Source organism: Poecilia reticulata, chromosome 11, assembly GCF_904066995.2.
Source record: "Poecilia reticulata chromosome 11, P_reticulata-male-v2, whole genome shotgun sequence".
Classification (NCBI taxonomy): domain Eukaryota; kingdom Metazoa; phylum Chordata; class Actinopteri; order Cyprinodontiformes; family Poeciliidae; genus Poecilia; species Poecilia reticulata.
In genome coordinates this window covers 2910635-2927450 of record NC_088840.1, presented here as the reverse complement: position 1 = coordinate 2927450, position 16816 = coordinate 2910635, and the positions used below count along the sequence as shown (strand labels likewise).

The following is a 16816-nucleotide window of genomic DNA, read 5'->3' as shown; positions in this document are numbered from 1 at the left end:
ACTAGCATGTGCTAAATGAAAATAGGCGCCTATTTCTTCTTCTGTTTCTTCTTTAGATTTCAAAGGCAGCTTGCATCCATTATTGTTGCACTACTGCTATCTACTGGATCCTAATATCTTTACTTCAAATTCTCAAGATTCAAGTATATTTAAAAAAAACAAAAAAATATTTTTTTCTTTATTTTTTTATTCACTTCCTGTTAAAGAGCCCCCTGGTGGTTCCACATAAAATCCTCACCGGACTATAAGCCACATGGTTCAAAGCTTAGGAAAAAGGGAGCGGCTGACAGTCCTGAAAATATGGTACATAATACCACCCTTTTAACATGTTACAAAAGACTTAGTTTGTCCTTGAACAGCTTCTTATATTTCAGTTACATCTTTATTAAACCACTCACTGATAATTAAATTAACTACCTTGGCTCGTTCCTAGTTTTGTCATGGTCAATCACAAATACAGTGAAAATGTATCTTTCATGAGAAGCTAACCTCATATTGCTAGCGAAGAGCCTTACAATGAACACCTCTGCCTCCGATCAAGCTCATCTGCTATCTGTACAGCAGGAGCTGTCAGCACAAAAACTGAAAATGCAAAACCGGAACAACGCAACATTACTTACACTGAAATGCACTAAAACACAGCAATCATTCAGATGACAGTACCGCCTCGACTAAATGCTCACAAAGAAATCCAAAAACCAAAAAGAAAAACTGAAAACCTTTCTCAATGAAGAAGTTGAAAAGACTAAAGAAATGCAGAACCAGGCTGATAGGAGTGCAGTATAGAAGGAAAAACCTAAAATTAGTAAGCTAAGAGAAGATGATAGCCTGACTGTAAAAGGAGACAGAAATGAGATGTGTGGAATAATGGAGATTAATCTTTGGAAGGACAATGCATGCCAGAGAGAAGATCAGAGAGACCAATGTCTGAGGTGAAGCCTGAGGCGTCACTCATTTCTGGCATCTTTTTGCCTTAATCAAGGTTCTGTGACACCTGTGGGTGGGCTGGACGCCCCACGATCCCCTCTGGCTTTCACAGAGAGGTGATGAATAAGAGTCGGTGGACATCTCACAGATTCTCACACACACGGAACAGGACAGTGATTAAGTAGGAAACATTCAAACTGTTTTGGTCCCACCAACATTCCTCATGTACGTCAGATGATCTGACCTCACTTAGCTCCATTCTTTTTCTCCGTGACTTTACTCTCCTTTTAACTGTTAACAAACAGCTATTTGCTCCCTGACAGATATTTTTGGTTTTATCGTTTTTGTCGCACATAAATGCTTTGGATCAAACAGTATTTTTATATCAAAGTTAACTTGAGTGAATACAATATGCACTTTTCATTTTTCAGAGAGAACAACGGATCAAAATCGACCCGTAAACTCCTGTGACTGGACCCAACTGATGACACACACTCAACTCGCCTTCTCCTTCCCAGAAACACTCCAGTCTTCTGCTGTCGTCCCTTGCCGCTCCTGCTGCTTCGTAGAACACCAACCTGTCCACTCTCAGTTCAATTCAAACTTACTTTACTTACCCCAAAGAAACATTAAAAGTCGGCCTCATATCGTCCAAGTGCCTCTACAGATCATCTTACACAGTGGTATTCAAAGTGGGTCCTGGAGGGCCGGCATCCTGCATGTTTTAGTTCTCTCTCTGGTGGTAGTAACAACCTCCTCAACATGTCAGAGTTCTCCTTAGGCCTTCAAATGAGCCATCATTTGATTCAGGTGTGTTAAACCAGGGAGAGAACTAAAACATGCAGAATGTCGACCCCCCCAGAACCGACTTTGGGGCCCAGTGATCATACAGGACATTAATCCATAGCATTTTTTTTTCTAATGTGCCTTGCTCAAGGACCCAACAACAGACCCAACCAAACAAGTGGTTGAAATCACCAACCCACCAAGTTGCAGGATGTACTTCTACCTCCTGAGCCACCGTTGCCCAAAGGCAATAAAAACATTGCCATACTATGATTGATGTTGATTATTCATTTCTGATGTCTCTTGGAAAGCACCCTATGTCTTCAAAAAAGACTTCCAAAGTATCAAGTTGGTAAAGAGCAGAGCAATCAAGATCAGCTTCAAGATAAACTGTATTGTAGAGAGACAATTTATTTTACACCCTCAGAGAACAAAAACACAAAAATATGCATTCATGATACAACAATATAAGGTAATATTGCCTTATATTGCCTGTAAGATAACATTACACTAACCGGGACAAATTAACACATGTAACACCATGCATCAGATGGCAGTAATCTGCACTTTGAGCTAGCAAGCATAACGTTGGCCTTCATTGTGCCTGTTTCTGTTGAGCTGGGAGAAATCTACAAGGACTATCATACTGCTGCACATCTTTATAATGAAATCTGTCTGTTTATTTGACGGACTCAACAAATAAAACCCCTAACCCTGGCTCAAGAAAACTGGAGTAAAACAATTCCTATCCATGTGAATTCTTCATGGTCTATAGCTGCAGTGTTTTTTCAGTATCAGAATCAGTCATGATTCTGACACATCTGTAGGGCGTCAGATGTTGATCTTCTACATGAGTCATTAATGTGATGTTGAAGGGAAAGTTTGAGTTTCATGTTTTCTCCAGTTATGAATAATAACTCTCACTGTGGCTCACTGAAGTCCCAAACCCGACTTTGTGACCCTTTTCAGGATGATGGATGCCAATGACATGGCTTCACATCCAACACTAGCTCTCTCTGTACTCCACTATATGAAAACGTTTTTTTTTTTTACTTTGCTGTTCTTCATATCACTGTGGAATCACAACAGCTTGAGAAAAATAACAAGATCATGTCATGGTAGCATCCTTCTCAAGTCTGTTGACTCTGAAGGAGATCTGCAGTTCGACAGCAGAACGAGTTGTGGGGGGAGTTAAAGGACAAAATGACAGCAAATGTGAGATGTGTTTAAGAAAATTGTAGTTTTTGCAGAGTTTGTCCCAAAACTGGAGCAGAGTCTGCAGTGAGAAAAACACTTGTTATCTGAAGCAGCGTTGGCTGACTGGTACATGAAGAATATTGTTAGATATATTCAAGTTAGATCTTTTTGTACTAATAACATATTCTACAAAGGTAATGCTTGTCTGGTATTGGGAACAATTCAAAGTTAAAAAAGCTCCGAGGCTGACTCTGTGACAGCACAAGTTCAGGTAAGCTCAGTAAGTGAACAGAACTCTAAAGTTGTTCAGCTTCTTGTTGTGTGAAGTTGTCACAGGGTGAGTTCACAATCCCAACAGATTACTGGGAATTACCTGTAAACAATCGTCCTCCACAACGAGGAGAGAGGAGCTGAGCTGAATGAGGCGACTGTTCTTCTAATTCAATATTTAGAAGAGTGGCCAACACTGACTGAACGGCTTTGTTCACTTTGTCTGCTGCCATCGCTAAAACTATAGGCAGACTATAATTCTAAAATGCTGTCATCGTTCACAACTTCTCCTTTTCACTCATTGACCCAGTTGAAATTCTTCTGGAGGAATCCAGCTCAGTAGGTAGGAAAGCAGTGACCAGACTAAAAGAGAACTGTTGGGAGTGCAATAATTCAGGCTAACATATTCAAAGCACTATGAACTTCCCTTTAACGTGTTAATGTAATATTAAGCCAGTTGGAAAGTGTCCCACAGCAGCAGACGCTCAGACCAGACACAGATGGCATTCCCTAAAAGGTTAAAGGTCACAGAGAATATGAAGCATGGATGAGAAAGAGATGAAAGGTAAACACCACCAATGACATTGTCAGTGCATTTGGTTTTTTTACAAATATTATCATTATCACAAGATTCTCCAGCACCAATCAACACATTATCAAATAGGACGACTAAATACAAAACAAACTGAGGATATCAACAAGTACAAAAAAATATAACTAAAGTCGGCAACCAGGACACAATAAAACCCACAGGGAAGACACAATAATTTAAAATAACATTAAACATAAACATTTAAAACTGTGCTACAGTGACTTAACAAAGTTTCCCTAAAACTAAATAGATATTTTCCTAAACCGACTTTAGATTCCTAACTTTCTGCAAACACCATTATGGTGCAGGATTTATTTATTTCTTCCAGTCTATTGGTATAATAATAATAATAATAATAATAATAATAATAATAATAATAATAACATCAGCAGAAATAATGACATTCTTTGCGGTTGTTATAACGCTCTACTTTGTGTTCTCGTTATTCATATTATAACACAGTTACTGCTTTAACCATCAAAACAGCAGCAGGTCTGAGTTGTCTTCTTGCAGACATAATGGTGCTTTGAAGTAAACACGGTCAAAGTAAAGCCTCTTAAAACTTTCCAGCTTTAATTCCTTTTTGTACATCCCTGTACTGAACCAAGCCAAGGTGTGTGGGAGACTGATAGGGACTTCCAGCTCCTTGTTGGCCCTGAGAATCTGTCAGGAGGAACTCAGGTCTTATGCCAAACAGAGCCATATTATTCTGACTGCTGCACAATCCAGATTTCTGAACCACGCATCACTTGTATTGGGTATTATTGTTTTTTTCTTGATGCTTATAGGCACCATACCATTTGATATTACAAGATTCAATAAAGACTTAGCCCACGAAAACGCCTGAAGGTCAGAAGTTTGATGATATGTCCAACCTCAATAATAAAGAGTATCAGTTTCAGTACAAGTACGGACACATTCATATTTTAACCACATCATAGTGTGCTAAACATAATCCAATTAAATCCCAAACCTCGTCACTGTGGTAAAAAGAAAAAAAAGTATAGTACAGTATGCTTACTCAGGGATATCATATAGTGATATGAATATTTTCATAACAGCTGTGATTATTATGTTCATTCAGTTAATTATGTGGAAAACTTCCTAAAGCTCCACAAATCCTCCTACAGGAAATAGATCAGCATCTTGGCTGAATGAAAACCTGTTCACAGGGAGGGTGAAAAGCAAAGCTCTAAGTTCCAATGGCTTTACTTTAACCCCACAAATGTGTACAGAATTCAAACAAATTTCTTAAAATGTCTCTAAATAAACAACAATTTAAAAAAAAACATTATTCTGTACGAAGCTGAAACTTTTCTGAGACCGAGTCACCTAATTACATTATCTTTATCACTACAGTAAAAAGAGGAGAAAACGTGGCGGTGGGGGAGAGAAGGGTGAAGTGGACGGACTGCTGAGACGTGGATGTGTCTCTGTCACTGTCGGGTCTTTAAGGAGGGACTTAGAAGTGCCCAATTTCCAGAACAAGGGTGGTTAAGAACCATGGAAAACAAGATTACTCAACCCGCTCTCATCCAATTAGTTACTGGATTGCTGGGGGGAAATAAACTCTCCTTATCTCCCAACGCCATCACCGCGCAACTCTTCACCTCTTCACCAGAGAATATCAGAGAATCTGAACAAAAATCAGCAGCTAAGATGTGGTCTCTATAAGGAACGATCACTACTCACCCAATTAAAACTGTCCAAAATAAATTGGCCTTCTAAGATTAATCTAAGCCTTCGTTAGAAATAAAAGCAGAGAGTTAATTAGTTTTGTGAAAAATTCTCGAGAGAATTTCTCGGTTTATCTTTTCAACATAGTGAAGTGCTGTAAGTCTGTGGAAAATTAAGGCTTTCTTCTTTTTTGCCTCAACATTTCTTTGGCAAAGCGAATGGGGCAAAAAAATGAATAAACCCCTCCACATTTAAGCTGAAAGCAGTCTTGAAGGTTATAACCTGATATTTGCTTTTTCACTCTGGCACAAAGTTAAAAACAGTCAACAACCATGATACAATAAAAGCCTGAAGCTCTGCCCAAAAACAAATCTGCAGGAGTGTGGGCTGCCCAATCGCAGTCCTGCATCCGGCTCTGTGGGAGTTAAAGGCCGGAGATCTCGATAGCTGCCTGGAACAACAAATCCTGCAATGCGGATGGAGTCTGCCAAGTGAGGATTTGCGTATCATCTCTCTTTTCTTTTACTTCTTTCTGATAAACGCCGCAGGAGAACGAGTTAGTTCATCTCTACATAAGGATTTGCGAGCAGAATTCCTCCTGTGATCCCCCCTGCCCATCCAATCATCTGCAGCGAGTCAGAGTTCCCCATCAGCACACCTTCCGGCACAACGCTTTCAGCTGCTGCGGCTTAACACAGCCAGGAAAATAAGTGGAAACAGAATACATATTTACAATGGCACCGTAAATACATTTGACAATAGTTGCATAAAAACCTAAATGTTTAAGTTCAAAATGAACATAAAAAAAAATTGGGAAGGGGTGCTGTGGTGGCGCAGGGGGAAAGCATGACCCACATATGGAGGCCTTAGTCCTCGTGGCGGTGGTCACAGGTTCGATTCCCGGCCTGGTGACATTTACCACATGTCTTCCCCTTCTTTCCTGTCAAGCTACTTTCAAATAAAGGCCACTAGAGCCAACAAAAAAAATTTTTTAAATGGGAAAAGAGGCTAAAATGGAAGAATAGAAACAGTTCAGGGAGGGACACTGAGGGACAGGAGTGAGTATATTTCTAGTTAGAACTGGTTGTATTTTAAATGTGGCTGGTTTCTTCATGTCTGAACTAAAACAGTATTGCAAATCAGAAGCATTTTATGGTGAAGACTGATGAAATCTCTAAATGTTTATGGGAGAAAGTCTTACAGTCTGATGAAACCAGAGTGGAAGTTCTGGCTACGAATCAAAATGGTAAGTTTGACATTAAGGATGTTTTCACAGCTGATAGTCCAGTAGACTGAGTTTGATTGGGGATCCAAGTTGCACCATTTGTTCCATTTTCACCTGCTGTAGTTTTATTTCTCAATGCACTGAGTCAAATGAACTAAACTGTTTGAGCAACCTGCCCTCCCCCCACCCCCTCCCCTGTGGAGGCACTACACCAAATACCTCTGAAGAATGCATGAGCAAAACTTCCTTCCTTCTTCCTTCTTTATGAAATGTAAACAAAAATGGAGTACTGCCAGATTTTAACAGTTGTAGCCATTTTCAATGAGAAAATGTCTTGTTTTCTTTTGCCAAAGACAAAAGAAAACGAAAGATTTGTCCCGCTAGCGCTAGACTCATGTTTCTTTCGGTTGTATTTACCCAGAATGCTCTGGCCTGTAGTTCACTTCCTGCTTTTGTTTGCTGGTTTTATCATGAATTCTGTTTCGAGTTGCACTAAATTAAATTCCAGGTGATGCTCAACACGTTGACGGTAAATGATTGACTCGACTTAATGTAGTTGACTTAATGTCAAGAAGCGAAGTCATTTCCTTCGGCCATCATAATCTTTGGCAGGCTCTAATTGAAATTTCTCCAACAGCCTCCGTAGCTGTGGGTTATATTCAGTCCTACCATTTTCAAATTTCAGACTTGCAAACTTTAAATTTCCACAGGGCAAAGAGTGGCTCGTGGAAGAAAATTATATTGCACTCATCAGTGGAGAACGAAGAGAAGAAGGAGCAGAAGCGGAAGCCAATTACCCACATGGGAGGTCGACTGTGGTGAAAAGTGGCCGGCTGTTTTCTGTTCGATAACTACAGCGTGTCATCCCTTTGTGTCAACCAGAATTTTATCAGCCGCCCAGGGCTCGGCAGGAGAAGCAGACCCTTGCATGAGCAACAACAACAACCTGCAGCCAGACAGAGCCGCAGGCCCCAGATGGAAATGGGAATTAAGGGAGTTGGGCCACCACAGGGGCAAATGATATGCAGCACATGAGCTGAAAAGAAACGTTGGACTGGGAGATACTTTCACACACGGAGGGATTCATTGCACTCGGCGTGCTACCAGCAGGGAGGAGCATGGAAAAGGAAAATGTTACAGACATTAAAGAGGTAGGATTAGGATTTTTTTTTTACCTCCCCTTCACAGTATTCCTTTCAAGCCTGCAAAGTTACAAAGCTCCAAGTACAGGGCAAAAGGAGCTGCGTTTCTGTAAGAAAGCGCCACTGTAGACTGTCATGAATACCTTACCCACATGTGAAGGAGGAATCCTGATAACTCAGACAAGAATTGTATTTCTGTTAGATCACTCCATTTCAGTCAGCTTCAAATATTCTGCTACCAATTAGCAGTGGTGGAGAAAGTACTCAAAAAATGTACTTAAGTAAAAGTACAAATACACAGACAAAAATGTACTCAAGTAAAAGTAAAACTACCACATTAACATTTGTACTTAAGTAAAAGTAAAAAAGTACTGGCTTTTAAAAACACTTAAGTATTAAAAGTAAAAGTACTTGCTGAATGGATTACCTAATCGCTAATATCATTAAGTGTGCCGATCGTATTTAATTTTAATACATTAGAAATGTGCCATTTAATGAACAATGTCACAGATAAAGCATGTTTTTATTATGTTTACTCTGTGTAACATAGTTTAGACTTAGATATGTGATTCTATGCATCATAATTTCAGGGATGGAAACATCTCGTCTCCTGTCCTAACATAGCATGAACTTCACTTTTTTTTGTCACTGGTGGCTTTTATTTTGAAAGAAATCCAACAGAAAGGGGATGGAAAGAAGGTGGGTGGGAGAGGACATGGAACTAAGGAGTCACATAGCAGAATTGTAGTCAAGACGACCTACCCAAGAAGACCAAGTCAAGACCAGCACCTCGCGCTACGTGACACAAAAAATTTAGTTTTACCTATCAAAATTGCTTCTCAAATTGATCTGAAAGATCCACATTCCCATAAAACACCTAGATATTAAATACTTAGAGCTGAAATAAATTTAATCGGTAAAGATCCATCCAGAAGAATCGGATCGTTCCTGAATATCATATCAATGCAGACTTTGGTACCAGCGTTGTCCCATATATGCGACACCTCAGTCAACACCTTCACACAATAATTCAGCGCATGAGTGACAACTTTTTCTCATCGCAGATGCAACATCAGTCAGTACAGCTAGCTTTGCTAGCATCACGTCCACGGAGCTTACCTTTCTTTAAGCTTTCCTTCCAAGTGACCAAGGGCGTAGGAACAAGTTTATCATTGGGGGGGACACATATCGGAAACTTGAAAGATCCGTAAATAGCTTGAGCAAAAATGTCAAACAATGGTGTTATCAATGTGTTACTCTAATCTGACCCCTTGTAACCCGTAATCTAACTATTTACAATCCAATAATCAGATTAAAATTACGTATCCAAGTTAAGTATTTGTGATTATTTTTAGAAAACACATATTGTTGCTTCTTTTTCCTTGGGGAAAAAGAAGCAACAATATGTGCTTCTTTTTGGAGGGAAAAGAGATGCACATTTTCTAGCTGATGGATGAATTTTTTATTGAGTGATCAAATTACTCTTTCAAAGTAACTATGCCATCCATGGCAATAAACTAACTACACTATAAATCATATGTGTGTTGACCTGTCACAATAACAAATTTTGATTTTTGATAAACAATATTATTTTTAGACCATTTTTAAGTAATAAATGTTAATGGGAAAATTATAATGCAAGAACACAATCTGAAAGATCAGTAAACTTAAAATTATAATGAACATTTAACACTGCAACTGGAAGACATCTCAAATATCCAAAATAAATAAACAAAATGACAAAAATAAAATGAATTTTGAAGTCTTTGTAAATAAAAATTTCCTTCAAAAAAAGGTTTAGCTGAGACCAAAGCACCAACCTGAAAGCTTTTATCATACAGTTTTTTGTAGAAAGAAAGAGAAATAAAAAGAGAAGTGATAAATCATGCCAATGGAAATTATTGAATTTGTTTTAATTAATCATGAGCACGTAGCTCGGTTCATTGTGCGCGTTGAAGGGGACACGCAGCGGCACGAGCTAACGCCGCCGCATGCGCAGAGTGTCGCAGCGCCTCGTGCATCTCTGGATCTTTGCAACTCGGTGCGGATCACGCGCGCCGCTCTCCCAGGCTAATCTGTTGCTAGGAGATGAGTGTGTTTTCTGGTAACCAAGTTCCACAAAGTTCCATAAAGTAAACGTCTGAGAGATAGCAGAAGAAATCCTATGTTTTTTGAACAATAACAATTTTTTGTCGCTAATCTGTTGCTTAGAGATCAGTATGTTTACTGGTAACCAAAAGCCACGAAGTGAACTTCAGATATTTATTTAGCGTAATTTGCCAACGGTAAATGTCTTGTATCTAATCAGGTAAGCGTTATTTCAAAAGAGCTTTTGTTTTATAAACTACTTGTTATTAATTTGATTTTAAGAGATAAACGGGGGTTTTTCTGGTAACGAACTGCCACAAAGTATAAATCGAGATTTTTACTTTTGTGTTGAATGTGTGTTTAATATAGCCTATTTGCCATTAATGACAAAAAATTACTTTTCTGCAAAATTGACCAACTGCACAATGCTTGTTAGTGTAAAATAAGTGGTATTTCAAAAGAGCGGGAGAAACATTATACATTTTTATCAATAAGAATTTTTTGTTGCTACGCTGTTAATCTGTTGCTAAGAGATGATCGCGTTTTCTGGTAACCAAGTTCCATAAAGTAAACGTCTGAGAGATAGCAGAAGAAATCCTATGTTTTTTGAACAATAACAATTTTTTGTCGCTAATCTGTTGCTTAGAGATGAGTATGTTTACTGGTAACCAAGAGCCACGAAGTGAACTTCAGATATTTACTTTAGCGTAATTTGCCAACGGTAAATGTCTTGTATCTAATCAGGTAAGCGTTATTTCAAAAGAGCTTTTGTTTTATAAACTACTTGTTATTAATTTGGTTTTAAGAGATAAACGGGGGTTTTCTGGTAACGAACTGCCACGAAGTATAAATCGAGATTTTTACTTTTGTGTTCAATGTGTGTTTAATATAGCCTATTTGCCATTAATGACAAAAAAAATAACTTTTCTGCAAAATTGACCAACTGCACAATTCTTGTTAGTGTAAAATAAGTGGTATTTCAAAAGAGCGGGAGAAACATTATATTTTTTTATCAATAAGAATTTTTTGTTGCTACGCTGTTAATCTGTTGCTAAGAGATGATCGCGTTTTCTGGTAACCAAGTTCCATAAAGTAAACGTCTGAGAGAGAGCAGAAGAAATCCTATGTTTTTTGAACAATAACAATTTTTTGTCGCTAATCTGTTGCTTAGAGATGAGTGTGTTTACTGGTAACCAAGTGCCACGAAGTGAACTTCAGATATTTATTTAGCGTAATTTGCCAACGGTAAATGTCTTGTATCTAATCAGGTAAGCGTTATTTCAAAAGAGCTTTTGTTTTATAAACTACTTGTTATTAATTTGATTTTAAGAGATAAACGGGGGTTTTTCTGGTAACGAACTGCCACGAAGTATAAATCGAGATTTTTACTTTTGTGTTGAATGTGTGTTTAATATAGCCTATTTGCCATTAATGACAAAAAATTACTTTTCTGCAAAATTGACCAACTGCACAATGCTTGTTAGTGTAAAATAAGTGGTATTTCAAAAGAGCGGGAGAAACATTATACATTTTTATCAATAAGAATTTTTTGTTGCTACGCTGTTAATCTGTTGCTAAGAGATGATCGCGTTTTCTGGTAACCAAGTTCCATAAAGTAAACGTCTGAGAGATAGCAGAAGAAATCCTATGTTTTTTGAACAATAACAATTTTTTGTTGCTAATCTGTTGCTAAGAGATGAGTGTGTTTACTGGTAACCAAGTGCCACGAAGTGAACAAAAAGCAGAGCACAAACATTTTTAATGTAACTATTGCCCACATTTAAAGTAGGCTTTTTCCTAAAATAAGCTTTTTAGCTATTTTGTTTATTTATTAACCATGTTTAGCACACTGAATGGAGGAAGTCAATGTAAGACAACATGCTAGTTATAGCCCACATGCCACTGGCTGCATTTAGGCTAATATTACCATTATTCGATCTTGATATTGCATAATGTTTTGTGATACCAAGTATAGGCTACAGAACAAAGACAGAAATATTTACAATGTTTAAGCAGAATCATTGCAAAGGCAGAAATGAGAAAAAACACACAATTTATCTTAAACTCCTAGAACTGGCTTTAATTCTTGAGTTAACGGAATTCTATTAAAAAACAAACACCTGCTTTACAAGCAGACTTAAAATGTTCCTTTCTGTGAGCATCCAATGTATCATCTGATATTGTTCGGACAGGTTCAGATCTGATATCACTTGCCTTGTTAAATTTCCTGTTCCTAAGTTCTCTGACAAGGCTAAAAATTTGATAACGAGTCAGATTTCTAAGTTTTAAAATGTTATCAGAAAGGTAGAAAGTTTGCAAATTATTTTCCTTACACTTTACAGTTATGCAGCACTTTGTGTTGATCTGAAGTAATCATCTTTGTTGTAAAATATCTTGGAATTTGTGGCTGCAGCATTGCAAATGCTAGAAATAGTTATGGGATGTAAGCACTTCTGCACATCATGGTGCTTCTTAGAAAGCCCTAAATATTGTATGTTTATGTTATTTCCCTCAGTTACTCAACATATACTGTTACAGAAACTCACAGTTTCAGTGTTGGGGTCACATAGTATTTGGGAAACGTTTGATAGTTGTGCACATAAGAAAAAAATAATGTAGTTTACTGGTAGGTGAAACGCTAGTTAAAATCAAACCTACTTAGAGATACTCAGACAATGTGTATATATATTTATTCATATTTATATAAATTCCCTTCTCACCCTTCCGCAGGTGGACTCTTTCATCCACTGAGTGCGGGTCCTCTACCAGAAGCCTGGGAGCTTGAGGTTCTGCGCAGTATCTTGGCTGTGCCTAGAACCTGACATTTCCGGACTGAGATGGCTGATGCTGTTCCTGGGATCTGTTTTAGCCACTGTTCCAGTTTGGGGGTGACTGCCCCGAGGGCCCCGGTGACCACAGGCACTACCACAGGTCCCTGCGCTCCTCGGCCCTGTAGACACAGGGTGAATCCTAGCAACCTGCGGCCTCTTTGCCGGGAGCACCGGATGCCACCTGATGGTGTAGACCCGCCGATTTCTGCCAGGATCAGTTTGGTAAATGCGAGGTCGCTGACAAATAAAACTTTCGTCATTAGGGATTTCTTTTCCTCTTATTGATTGGATGTTTTATTAACAGAATCATGGACAAGTGGTTTGGTGACTCCAGCATTTTTAACGAACTTGTACCGCGGTACTGCGGCTATTTTAATGCTCCAAGGATGTCGGGGTCCGGTGGAGGTATAGTGACTGTTTTTAAAAGCAGTTTTACTTGTAAACAGTTGCCTCTGGCCTCGTTTAGTAGCTTTGAGATCAGCCTATTTGAACTCGGCAGCTCTCACCCTATGCTATGTGCAGCGGTCTATCGGCCACCGAAGTACAACAAAAACTTTATAAATGACTTTTCTGATTTCCTGGCTGATATTATGCCAAGGTATGACCGAGTTCTCATTGTTGGTGATTTTAATATTCTTGTCTGTCGTCCTACTTCACCTATGGCTCAGTCATTTCTTAATGTTACTGATTCTTTTAATTTTGTGTAGTCTGACTGGTGCTATCCATGAGCATGGTCACAGTCTTGATCTGGTTTTATCTTATGGTCTACCAGTTTGTAATTTAGTGATTGGTGACTCATTATTTTCAGACCATATGCCTGTTTTATTTGAGATAACGCTGTCCTGTGCTAAAGCTAAAGCATGCGCTGCAGCTCAGTTCTATTGTGTTCTTAACCCTTCTACTGATGGTCAGTTTTCTTCTGTTTTTAATCAATTTATTGATGTATAAAGTGATTCATAAATAAAGTTGGTGTGGGATGGTATGGTACTGTGGTCTTCACCTTCCAGGCCTTTTCCAGTTCCTCTCTGAGGCCCTGGTATTTCTGCAGTTTCTCTTGCTCCTTTTTCCTGATGTTGTAGTCACTTGGTACTGCTACATCCACCACAACGGCTTTCCTCTGTTGTTTATCCACCACAATGTCCGGTTGGTTCGTCATTACCATTTTGTCTGTCTGGATCTGGAAGTCCCACAGGATCTTAGTTCAGTTATTCTCCATCACCTTTGGGGGTGTTCCCCACTTTGATCTTCCAGTCCATATTCTGCAGATGTTCCTGTACACTATGCCCGCCACTTGGTTATGTCGTTCCATGTATGCTTTCCCTGCCAGCATCTTGCACCCTGCTGTTGTGTGCTGGACTGTCTCAGGGGCCTCCTTGCACAACCTACACCTTGGGTCTTGTCTGGTGTGGTAGATCTGAGCCTCTATTGCTCTGGTGTTTAGGGCCTGTTCCTGGGCGGCCAGGATGAGAGCCTCTGTGTTGTCCTTGAGTCCAGCTTTTTCCAGCCATTGGTAGGATTTCCTGATATCAGCCACTTCAGTTATTTGTCGGTGGTACATCCCATGTAGGGGCTTGTCCTCCCATCATGGTACCTCCAGCACCTCATCCTCTGTTCCCCATTGTCTGAGACATTTATTGAGCACATTGCCTGTTGAGATCTTGTCCTTGGTGTATTTATGGATCTTGGATGTTTCATCCTGGACAGTGGCTCTCACACTCACTAGTCCTCTGCCTCTTTCCTTGTGGCTAGTCTCAGGGTGCTGGATTTGGGGTGGGACCCTCCATGCATGGTTAGTAGGTTCTGAGTCTTAACATCTGTGGTGTTCATCTCCTCCTTTGGCCAGCTAATTATTTATTTATGTATTTATTTTTATTTATAACAGACAGAAAAGACAATCAAGAAAGAAAAAAATCAAATAAAATAGAATGAAACAGACTAGAGAAATAAGAGATAAAACAAATTATGCCCAAGTGACATGCACATTTTATATTTTCTGTTTGAAAAGGAGCAGAAGATGTAATATCTTATAATGTCCTGCCCCTTTCATACTTATCAATTTATAATCAATTAAATCAATTAACTGTCAAAACATCAAAACGAGACAACTTGTTTCCATTTTACATGACATTTAAAGATGTCTCATTATTTAAAAAGTATTTATATCATCAATAGTATTTACAGACTTTAAAACAGTCATCTTATAGAACATTTTGCAATAAGCTCCTTTTTAATCAGTTTTTTAAGCTGGTTTATATTTCTACTTTTTTGAACTCATCATTCAATCCATTCTATACATCTACTCCACGCACCGATAAACAAAAACTCTGCATGGTTGTTCTAATACATTGTTTTTTAAAATGTCCATCACCTCTTAAATTATAACTTCCCTCTCTGTCACAAAACATTTTCTGTATATTGGGTGGAAGTTGCTGATTTCTGACCTTAAACATGAATTGTACAGTTTTAATATTTCAGTATTCTGGGACCTTGTTGCTCTGCTTGGGTTCCCCAAGGTTCAGTTTTGGGCCCACTCCTCTTTTTACTGTACATACACCCAATAGGTTTTATTTTAAATCGCCACAGTAAAGGATTCCAAAAAGGTTTGGTTCCCTCAATTAAGAAAACTCAAGGAATCACCTGCCTTATTTACCTTCCTTGTTCCTCGTTTAGTCAGAATGCTGGATTTGGGGTGGAGCCCTCCATGCATGGTTAGTAGTTTCAGAGTCTTAACATCCGTGGTGTTTATCTCCTCCTTTGGCCAACTAGCTATTCCTGCAGGATCTCTGATTACTGGTAAGGCGTAGCTGTTTATTGCACTGATCTTGTTCTTGCCATTGAGCTGGCTTCTCAGGACTTGCCTTATTCGTTGGAGGTATTTGGCTGTGGCTCCTTTCCTTGTGACCTCATCGAGGTTGCCATTTGCTTGCGGTATTCCCCGGTACTTGTAACTGTCCTCAATGTCTGCTATTGTTCCTTCTGGGAGTGAGACCCCTTCTGTGTGGACGACCTTCCCTCCATCCGACCACACTTCTCTAGTCCGAATAACATCCCAATGTCAGTGCTGTAGATCCTGGTGGTGTGTATTAGTGAGTCGATGTCTCGCTCGCTCTTGGCGTACAGCTTAATGTCATCCATGTAGAGGAGGGTTAGGGTAACATTAATGGTGGCCCCATTCTTGAGTCGGTATCCGTAGCCAGTCTTGTTGGTGATTTGGCTGAGGGGGTTCAGATGTAGAACAGCAGTGGACACTTGTGCAAGTGGTTTGCAGTTTGCATTATATATAAATAAAAAAATTAAATAACAAAACTGCATCTGCAAACCAATTGTGCAAGTGGTTTGCAGTATATATTTAAAAAAATAAAATAAAATAAATAAATAAAAAACTGCCGAGACAGACTGGCGACCTGTCCAGGGTGTATCCCGCCTCTCGCCAGGAACGTTAGCTGGAGATAGGCACCAGCAACCCTCCCAACCCCACAAAGGGACAAAGGTGTAAAGAAAATGGATGGATGGATGGAATAAATAAAAAACTGCCCTGCGACAGACTAGCGACCTGTCCAGGGTGTATCCCGCCTCTCGCCCAGAACTTTAGCTGGAGATAGGCACCAGCACCCCTTCCCAACCCCACTAAGGGACAAGGGTGTAAGGAAATTGATGGATGGATAAAAAACTGCAACTGAAAACCAATTGTGCAGTTTGCAGTATATATATATATTAAAAAATAAATAAATAAAAAAACCTGCAACTGCAAACCACTTGCACAAGTGTTAATCAAATGGGGCAGAAATCAAAAACTCTGGAAAGAATCATAATTCTTTCCAGGAAACTCTCTGCCCCCACTGCTGTTCTGCATAGGTCTGAATCCCCTCAGCCAAATCATCAACGTGAGCCATCCCGTCCTTCCAAACAGACTCCAGGATGGTGGCTCATGGGATCCTCCCAGTCAGAGCCGTCATGCACTCCCGCGACATCTGCCCCCGACCCGGAGTCGGTTAGGCACCTTCTGTGGGAGTGTAGCGCTGCTGTGGACCTGTGGGCAAAGGCCGGCTCCTTGCAATTCCCATACTTGCCAGTAAGGGAG

The 16816-nt window shown here is 39.4% G+C and overlaps 1 protein-coding gene and 1 long non-coding RNA gene across 5 annotated transcripts in view; one reads left to right on the top strand and one right to left on the bottom strand.

Annotated features, from left to right (window-relative positions):
• Positions 1 to 16816, bottom strand: part of ptprua (protein tyrosine phosphatase receptor type Ua) — a 211960-nt gene that overhangs the window by 125322 nt on the left and 69822 nt on the right. The gene's annotated exons all lie outside the window — the stretch shown is intronic.
• On the top strand, positions 11086 to 13001 carry LOC145553646 (uncharacterized). The gene is made up of 2 exons (XR_014089702.1): positions 11086 to 11172; positions 12635 to 13001. It is a non-coding gene; the product is annotated as an uncharacterized LOC145553646 (long non-coding RNA).